This window comes from Zingiber officinale, chromosome 3B (assembly GCF_018446385.1).
Source record: "Zingiber officinale cultivar Zhangliang chromosome 3B, Zo_v1.1, whole genome shotgun sequence".
NCBI lineage: Eukaryota > Viridiplantae > Streptophyta > Magnoliopsida > Zingiberales > Zingiberaceae > Zingiber > Zingiber officinale.
The window spans coordinates 6,444,495-6,454,658 of record NC_055991.1 but is presented as its reverse complement, the minus strand read 5'-3'; the positions used below and the strand labels follow the sequence as shown (position 1 = coordinate 6,454,658).

Genomic DNA, 10,164 nt, shown 5'->3' with positions numbered 1-10,164 from the left:
TGTATTTTTAATTTTGAAAAATGATTTTGCAGTATCTATCGATAGCAACGGTGAGTTAAAGAAAGAAGAAAGCTGGACAATGAAAGAACAAGCTGAGTTTGTGGCCAACGAACAAATAAAATTTCATCTGCTAAGCGTGCTGCCACCTCAAGAGGTAAACATAATCGAAGTCTACGAATTTGCAAAAGAACTCTAGGAAAAATTCCTGGAGCTCCATAAAGGATCCTCCGAAGCCAAGCTCGCAAGAAGAGATTTACTTCGAAACCAATTGACGAATCTATGATGAAAGGAAGGTGAAATAGTTCCTTAACTGCATGCCAAGCTAAAGGAGCTAGTCACCGAACTCACGAATCTCGAAGAAAAGGTAACCAACCGAGATTCGCAAGGTATGTGCTTAATGCTTTTCCTAGAACATCTGAATGGTGAACTCTAGTAGATGCATATTACATCTCTAGAGATTTAGAGGTAAGTAATTTAGAAGAATTATATTCTACCTTTGAAATTCATGAGTCCAGATGTGCAGATCTAAATAACGAGTCGAAGCAGAACATTGCCTTAAAGGTAAAAATGGACGAACCAGATTCCGAAACATCTCTCGACGATGACGAAACGATATTTTTGGTAAGAAAGTTTAAAACGTTTTTTAGAACTAATAAATTCAATCAAGTGCAGGTTAAAAGAAGAAAAAGGAAAGTGAGATGCTATCACTGCAATGAAAAAGGGCACGTCTGTCTAAAACTGAAGAACAAAGACAAGGATAAAATACCGACCAAGAACAAGCATAATAATTTGAAGGCGACGTAGGATGAAATGTTGTTAGAGTCGGAGATTGAAGCCCTCGTCGGACTTGCGCTGATGGCAAGTCATGAAGAAGAAGACAAAGTAAGCTCATTCGAAATGACCATCGAAAGCATCGATGAAGGGGGAGCCACGTCAGAGGGAAGTAGCACTTCAGGGGGAGCATAATGAGATCGACAAGGTAAGTCAAATATGGTCTCTATCTCCTAACTAGCTATATAAATTTATTAACATGTTATCAAAAAAATTCCTATTAATTAGAAAATAAGAACAAAAAAATTATTAAAAGAAAACAAAGAGCTAAAAGTAACTTTAGCAAAATCTTGTCGACTAGAAGATTTCGACAAAATAAAAATAAAAAATAAAAAATTAAAAGAACAAATAGAAAATTTGAAGAATTCTGCATGTTCGAATATTGTTATTTCAAATTTTAAAAATTATCAACGACTAAATTGACATTTTAGATATCATAAGGGCTAAATTAGAAAATTATCATGAAAATATATTCCTAGAAAGTTTTTGATTAATTCGGTAGGAAGGAACCTATATTGGGTTCCAAAATCATGCTTAGATTAAAATTTTATGCATGTGTTACTTTTAAATTGATTTAATATTTTTTTTTTTGCTTAGAATTGTCTAAATAAATTGTTTTGTATAATTTCTGTTTGAAATTAATTTGATCTTATTTTTTTTTAAGAAAGAGGATTTCATTATTTATCTGTAGAAAAAAATTTTAAATTTTTTGACAGTTGAATTATTTTTTATAATTTTTTTTTAAAAGTTATATTTTTCAATTTAAAAATATTTCGCAATTCACAGAGTTATTTTCTACAAACTTTTTTTTCTGTGAAAATTTATTATGTTTTCTGTCCAAGAAAATATTTTCAAAATTTTTTGACTGTTATTGAATTTTCTATGAATTTTTATAAAAATACTAATTTTTAATATTAAAAATTTTCGGACGTTCAATTTTTGAAAATTTATTTTTTATTTAAAAATACTTGCTCGATTACTTTCTCAAGAAATTTTTCAAGAATTTGCGAGCTTAGAAACTATTTTTAAGTATTTTTTTAAATAAGATACATCTTTCTGTAGAAACGAATTTATTACTGCTTAAATTAATTTTATTTTTTCGTGAAAAGTTTATCACTACTTTGAATATGTCTGCTTAACTCTTATAAAAAATTTCACAAATTTTCAACAATTAAAAATAATTTTAAAATTATTTTTTCCAAACTACTTTATAAATCGTAAAAATTCGGATTTCCAAAATTTAAACTTCATTATTTTTTTTTTCTAAATGTTAGTCAATTTATTTTTCCTTAGAGAGTACTTCAGATTTATATCAACGTTATTTTCCAAGATATCCCCTATTTTTAATGTGATTAAAAGGGAAGAATTCGAGATTGAGTCTAGAGAGAGAGTACATTTTTTATTTTGCATTACATGTTATTAATTGCAAATTATGTATATGTTATTTTACTGTTATTTATTTTGGTTTACCCTAACTTAATTTGGGTTGCTCACATGAAAAAGGGAGAGTTTATAAGTACCCCGTGGTAGTTTTGATGTGATCAACCAAGTCAAGTTAGGTTCTGTTGAGTTTTGATCCTTGTGTGTAAGTGTGTAGGAACTTAGGAGCACAAGAAGTCGAGCGAAAGACGCGAGAAGGATGGCACGGGAAGGAGTCGACGTGCTCGATGCGTTCGAGGGACGAGGTGTTGCGGAAGAGTATGCTAGTGAACGAAAAGGAAGTGCCTCGCGTTTCAGAGGGATGTGAAGGAAGAGCGCGACGTTTTTGAGGGACGAAAAGTCGGAGCGGAAGATTGCTCGAAAAGGCCAGAAGATGGGTTCGAGTGAGCCCAATTCCGGATGGCCGAAATCAATCAAGCGAGCGGAGCCGGAGCGGAAGTCAGAATAAAAAGTCAACTCGGAGTTGACTCTTGTCCGGGTGCCTGGAGCTATTCTGAGCCCCGAGCACCCAAAGCTACTCCAAGCGCCCGGACCACTTTAGTGCCAGTCGGGGCGCATCGACTCCTCGACGTTGTGGATCGGGATCAGCAAGCGTCTGGGCGCTCAGAGCGGGATAAAATTTTATTCTGCATCCGTTGCATAGCCATTTGTGACAAGATGAGATTTGCCATGCTGGGGGTTCTCGGACTGGGCCACGTCAAGGTCAGTTTCGATTAGTGGGTTATAAATAGAGTCATGGTCTTCTTCATTTTGAATAACACATTCTGTATTTCGAATCTCTTTATGTTTTTTCACTTCCAAGCTTAATTTCTGTGTACGAGGTTTCTCCGCCTTTGACGTTTTGTTCGAGAAGGAGATCGTCATAGTGAGCTTATTTGCCTTGGAGTAACAATCCTCTGATTGCCAACTAAGTAAACTGTTTGTCTCGTACTCGTTTTTATTCTGTAATATTTCTTTAATTGTGTAATCGTTTAAAGCCCGATTCTTTGAGAAAGGTATTTATTGATTAATTGTGCAAGACAATTCACTCTCCTCTTACCGGTCGTAGGGACCTACTACCCCACATTTATTGGTTCACCTCCACGTTTATAGACTTCATTGGAAGGTTCGTGACATTTCAATGTCTTATGGAGATTTTTCATTTTTATCTCACTGGGACTTGTGGTTTGTTGAGAGGACAATTTCTCCCATAATTTTCAGGATAAACCCAAAACTTTTCAACTTAGCTTTTATCATTTTCTTAATGTTTTAGCCACGACATTGTTAAATCGAGGTGAATGAGATATAGTCAATTATTGAATGTTGTTGTTCCTCGAGAAATATTCCTTAAGCAATATCATGCATTCTCTCCCTCCATCACCATAGATTATCTTGCTTAATTAATTTTTTCAACCATATTTCTAGTGTTTTTAATACACTTCGCCTTAATCTTGCTTAAAAGCAAGTCTCCATAATTCCAATCTTCTGATTTCACCAAGTTAAAACTATGATTGCGTAATCAGGATGATTACCAAGATTGCACTTGATCTAAAAAATGCTCAATCTAGAAAATATGCATTACTTAGTCTTCCAATTTCATCGAGCTAGAGGCTATGATCGTTGGACTGGAGTGTTGACGAGGATTGCATTTACTATTCAAGAGACATTTAACTCAAGAAGTATACATCCCTTGGTCTTCCAATCTCATCGAGCCAAAACTATGGTCGTTTGATCAAAGTCCTGACCAGGATTGTATTTGCTCTTCGAGAGACATCGAACTCAAAAAGTATACATCCCTTGGTTTTCCAATCTCGTCGAGCCAAAGTTGTGGTTGTTTGATTGGAATGCTGACTAGGATGGTATTATTTTTCGAGAGGCACTCGACTCAAGAAGTATACATCCTTTGGTCTTCTAATCTCTTCGAGTCAAAACTGTGGTTGTTTGATCGGAGTGTTGACCAGGATTATATTTACTCTTCGAGAGACACTAGACTCAACAAGTATAAACCCCTTGGTCTTCCAATCTCGTCGATCCAAAGTTGTAGCTGTCTGATTGGAGTGCTGACCAGGATTGTATTATTCTTTGAGAGATACTCTACTCAAGAAATATACATCCTTTGATCTTCTAAACTTGTCAAGCCATAGCTATAGTCGTCTGATTGGAGTGCTAACCATGATTGTATTTATTCTACGAGAGACACTTACTCAATTTTTTAGTCAATTCCAACCCATGTTATTCAATCCTTCTAACTCATCTATTTTGACCTCCATTGAGGTCTCATTGAGTTAGACTTAAATCTAGCTTTTTGCCAACTGGCTTGATCTTCTATTTGAAAACTTCATTAGTCTACTTTTTGGATAGTTTAAACTCACTATCCTTGACTTTGTGATTTTAGTCAAATGACCCCCTCAAAGCCTTGACCATCATTGTTACATTATACCCATGGTATAATTTTGTCATCCATCCTTTGAAAGCATGGTTCTCGCATAAGAAAGTTTTATTCTTCCTTGTAAATAACTCTCCCAACAATTAAGGTTCACTTGTAGATGCTCTAGAATATCTTTTGATAGTAACCTTATAAGGTACATGTTCTTCAAGTAATTTTAGGGTAATCGCTTGAAGACAATTACGGAGAATTTCTTCGATTTCTCTCCAGTAGGAGTGGGATCCACGGTCGCCATAACCGTGAATATCTTCTTAGGACCGTTGGAAATTTTATAATTATTGATGGATCTGCTTAGTGTCGATCCAACAATTGAGCTTGGTTAGTCATCTAAACAATGAGTCGATGACTTGAACCGGTGGAGTTCGATATGACGACGTGGACCTTGTTCCATTTGTACTCTTTACATACCCTTTCGGTTATGGAGACACCCTTTCAAGTAATAAATGTACCGTTCTTAGTATCATCGTTATCGACTTAATCTCGTCGATCGTTGAGTCATCCCTTTGGATATTGACACACCCCTATAGGGTAAGCTTATCCAGAATATTAAGGTTGAGGCGAAGGCTAAGCCTTCTTTCCTTACGACGATATTGTCCTTTCCCGGTGCTTACAATTTATCGTCAATTATCTTCCAAGATACTACTTACGTCTTGAAATAGGAGCACTCTGAATTTTGAGTCTTGTTGAACTTTCAAAGCCTTGGAACTCTTAAGAGAGGAGAGCGAGAAGAGAACTCAAGAGGGGAATTCATAACTTGAGAATTGAGTGTTTTAAATCAAAGGAATGAGGTTCCTTTTATAGAGATGAAAGGTTACTTTCAAGCGGTTAAAAGACATGGGATGTGTTTTTTCACTTAAACCTTATCAATTATGAAAAGATGTGTCTTTTCACTTAAATAATTTCTTTAAGATGCATTCTATATGATTTAGTCATTAGAAAATTGATTTTTGGGATTTCAATTGATATTTAGGCTTTTTTATATGATCCGCGGCAACATCAAGGTACCAGTTTTAGGTCAAAGATTGTTAACATGCTGGTTTATTTATATTACACCCTTGCTAAATGTAACCAATTTAGTTTCTGAAATGGAGTGTGTGACCTTTTCTTTGAAAACCAAAATAATCATGTTGCTACTTTGTGGTTTTGGAAACTCCATTTTGCTCTGGCCAAATGCTTCAAGACAGATGAAACTTAAGGCGGAAGAGAAAGAGGGACAAAATTAGCTTGTTACTTATTGAACAATTAATATAATAATTTTTTGGTTTCTTGTGCAGGGAGGAGTTTCTAAAAGCTACTGATATGCGGCTCATCAGTCTTAAACAAGATCTGGCCACATCTTGTTCCCGTGCAGTTTCTGCTGGATTCTGTGACAAAAGTGTTTCTGATCTGCTTCTGTTTGCTGAATATATTGGTGCAAACCGACTAAAGTAAGTTTTGGAACTTTAGACACTGCAATCATCTTATCTTAGTTGCCTAGCTTGCTTCGAATTGTTTTCTGAGTTGTTGAGGAGTTGGTATGCATCAATATTCTGGATATCATTGTTACCCTGCTCTCTCTGATTTTTTTTTCCTAGGCTTTATTGTTTGCACAACTTCCATATTAATGTGTGGAAACAATATCATCTACTTTTTATCTAACATTTTGAAAGTTCTTAGTTTGTAGTTCATTATGTGTTGGCAAAGTATGTAACATGTGATTCGTCCACTAGCATGAGGAGCATATGTTCTCCGTGGTTGCCTTCTAAACCAGTTTAATTGAATCAATTCAGATTAAACAATCATGACAATTACTTTAATGGGGTTGCATATTGCAATCCTGGTCAACATTTTTTCTCGTTAGCAACGAAGCCATCATTATGATGGTACTGAAATGGTCAATGCAGAATGACTAAAGAAAGAAAATTAAATATGATAACATGCATTGAAGAAGTCAATAAATGAATGCAATCTTAAGAATATGCAACCTATACGTAATTAGTTCCCAATATGTATCATTTCTCCTCTTGAGAGGGCCAAAAACTAGTTAAGAATACAAGACAAGAGTATGATTGATACCGTACACAAGCGACATAATCCATTAAAACCTGGATCATGTATTTGCCTGTGATCTGGTCTGGCTTGTTCATCTAGGCCACAGACATGAAGCCTGTTAAATGCTATGTTAGTCAGCATGACTTGCATACTGGTTCATTTATTTTGTTACTAACTACCATGCTGGCAAATAGGCAGGGAGTGGCAAGTTAGGTCAGATGTCAACCAACATCTGTGGCTAGGCTGTGTCTTCTTAGTAGTCTCATCTGACATCAGGAATCATAATGATTTCTTCATGTACCATGTGATTAGTCCACTTAATATAGACCTTTCTATGATGTATATGTACTTTGTGGTGCCTTTCCTATTCCAAGATATCAAACATTAAAAATTCTCAATGTATTTTCAGTGCCAAAGCTGTTATCACTATATGATGAGGTTGTTCTGGATCATATTGAACACTTAATTAAAGTTGGAGTGGCTATGTCTGATTATTTGCTTGTCAGTTAATATCAATGGGAGAGCTGTAGTAAAATTAATACATCAGGGAAAATAGATATGTGAAGACCTTATTTTAATTACTTAACTATTCTTTTTCTCTTTCTTGCATGTGTTCAATAACTTTCTCACCTCCTGTATTTCCATTATACTACCACTCCATATATAGTGAAATATGTTAAGGTCCTCCTGTTGTGGTACTTTTGTGAGATTGATTATGCTATCTTGCTTGGCTTTTTTGGATGTTTTTCTAATCTCCTACTTTTTTTTAACTTTTACAACTCACACTATTGCAATCAGTGAGGCATGCAACAAATTCATCTTGGTTTCTCAAAGAAACCCTGATCTTATTGACCATCAGCAGCAGTCAAAGTCTCTGCCTTTACGTTACAAAAGCTCAGCTGATGGGAAAATTAGATCCTGTTTTAGCTCCGGTGCGTCTGCAGATGAACTGTAAGCTGAGAAGAGTGCTTCTGGGACTGTTGGTGGTCTTCAGCTTCAGAATGCCAGTGTTATCCAACCATCACAACCAAACACAACGAACCTATCAGAGAAATTGGAGCATGCCCAACCTACTCAACAGCATTTTGATATGGCAGTGCCAGAGGAGCCTTTTCTATCTGGTTCATCAGCCAAAGATCCTTCTCCATGCAGTGGAGGAAACTCTAGGCGGTTAAGTGTGCAGGATCGAATTAACCTCTTCGAAAACAAGCAGAAAGAACTCTCTGCAAGTTCTAAGAATGTCAGCTCATCAAGTGTTTCTAATACACTAATACAAACTAAAGGTGAGCACCGAAGGCTTTCTTCTCATGTGCCAGAAAAGTCAGTATTCGGAAGATGGGGTGACATGGGCTTTGAGAGTCACAGAAGCAACACTAGTTTCAATTGCAAGAATAGGGGTGGTGTTGCTATTGGAACTTCTACATCTGGTAATTTCCTATATCTGTCCCAAAATAGAACCAGAGTCACTGAGATTACTAGCTTGAAGGATAGTGCAACATCTCAATGCAGGTTAGATGTTAAAGGACACAAGGCACCAAGCCCCTGTTCTACTTTGACATCATCATTCTCCTTTTACAATGGTTTAACAGGGGATAGAAACTGTAATGAGGAAGATCAGAAAGCTTCTAACCTCATGACCATGGCCAGAACAATCAGGGCATACATTACCTGAGTGCTTCTGTTGGCAGGGTGTATCACTGTGGATTAGATGATCAAGATGCTTTCAGTATTGACCAAAATTTTTTTTTCTGAAACAAACAAAAAATCTGGCTCTAAGAGCTTCATATCTAGTCGAAGTCAATTGAAATTCGACAACAATGTGCAAATAGCGCAAACTGCATCTGTTACTGAGCAGGTTAGATTGAGAGGTCAAGGTGAGCAGATTCAAACTGGGGGCATTTCTTCTCAAGCCAGTGATATTAGGTTCAAAGATCACAGCAAGGTAACAAATTATGCACATTTGGGAGAACAGTAGATAATGAAGAGACAACGAAAGGTCCATCAGCTTCTCAGATTTGCTTTGAAAATTCACTAGAGTTATCTACAGAAGGTGATTTATTAACTTCTCAATCTCAGCACATAATTTTCCCTGAAAAAGTAGAGGGAGCAAGGAAAAGAAATTCTACTGCCTCTCATAGAACTTTTGGAACTTCTGAAGGTAAGAAAAGTGGACATATCGATCACCATGACTTGAATTGGCATCAATCATAGACTGAACGACTACATAATCAAACAAATTTCTCAGGTGCAAATGAAGTAAGATATGTTAAAATAGACTACATGCCTACTATTCCTGTCTTGACGTCTAATAAATTTGCAGAGAGTTCTGGGTTTTTGTATGAAAATAAATTTAAAATAAAACAAACTGTATGAAAATAATTCTAAAATAAATTTGGGATTATGAAAAGGATGGTTCTGGGTTTTTGTAAGTTCTTGAAACTTAACCATTGAAGAATTTAATGGAAAAAAGGGACAAAAGTTAGTGGAGATGCGGGGGATCGAACCCCGTGCCTCTCGCATGCAAAGCGAGCGCTCTACCATTTGAGCTGCATCCCCATTGGGATTTGAGAACATAATTGTCTTTGATTACCTAGATAAATGCAACATGTATGCATCTGCCTGTCTTTCTCAAACATTTTATAAAAAAAATTATTATCATGGTTTATTTTTATTAAGGTAGGTAACATGAATCAAAAATCAATTACATTAAATTACTTAAAAATTAAAGAAGGGCTCATGCTCATATTATCCTTAATATTAGAAAATTAAGAACTCTATATATATATACACATTAAAATACACCAAAGTGGTAAAACTTGTTAAAATATTGAGATAATTATAGTTATGAAGTTTAATTCAATATCAACTCCTTTCCTTTGTTTTTTCTTTTGTGTTTGTGAATTATTTTCTTCCTGATTTAATATTATCTCTTCTTAGATTTTATAGCCTATGATCGTTCGGTTCAATCTTAACATGTTGTTTCAATGATATTATATTAAGTACATTATCTTTTTCTCTAAAAAGCAAAATGTGACTAATAAATCACTTAGAAATATCCAAACTTTTGTATTTTTTTAACTATTAGTTAATGATAAGAATATTTTTTCTAAAAGCTTAATCGCGATTAAAATTTTTGTAAAAATAGTATAGCACATATTTTAATTCACCGACATTTCATTAATATCTAGCTCTATATGAATTTAACCTAATGTAAACACTTCAGTATATTAAAACTTAAAAAGAGAAGATGGACTCAGGTACCTCTTACATAATCGACCAAATGTCTGCTTGTTTACAATTTAAAACTAGTTACTATATCAATTTTAATTAATGTAAATAATTCAGTATATTAAAATTAAAAATGAGACATTACGAGAATTGAACTCGGGACCTCTCGCACCCTAAGCGAGAATCATACCACTAGACCAAATGCCCAC

The 10,164-nt window shown here is 35.2% G+C and overlaps 2 non-coding genes across 2 annotated transcripts; both read right to left on the bottom strand.

Annotated features, from left to right (window-relative positions):
- Positions 1–9,210: 9,210 nt before the first annotated feature.
- On the bottom strand, positions 9,211–9,283 carry TRNAA-UGC. The gene has a single exon. It is a non-coding gene; the product is annotated as a tRNA-Ala (tRNA).
- Positions 9,284–10,089: 806 nt separating this feature from the next.
- On the bottom strand, positions 10,090–10,162 carry TRNAP-AGG. The gene has a single exon. It is a non-coding gene; the product is annotated as a tRNA-Pro (tRNA).
- Between the last annotated feature and the right edge of the window lie 2 nt (positions 10,163–10,164).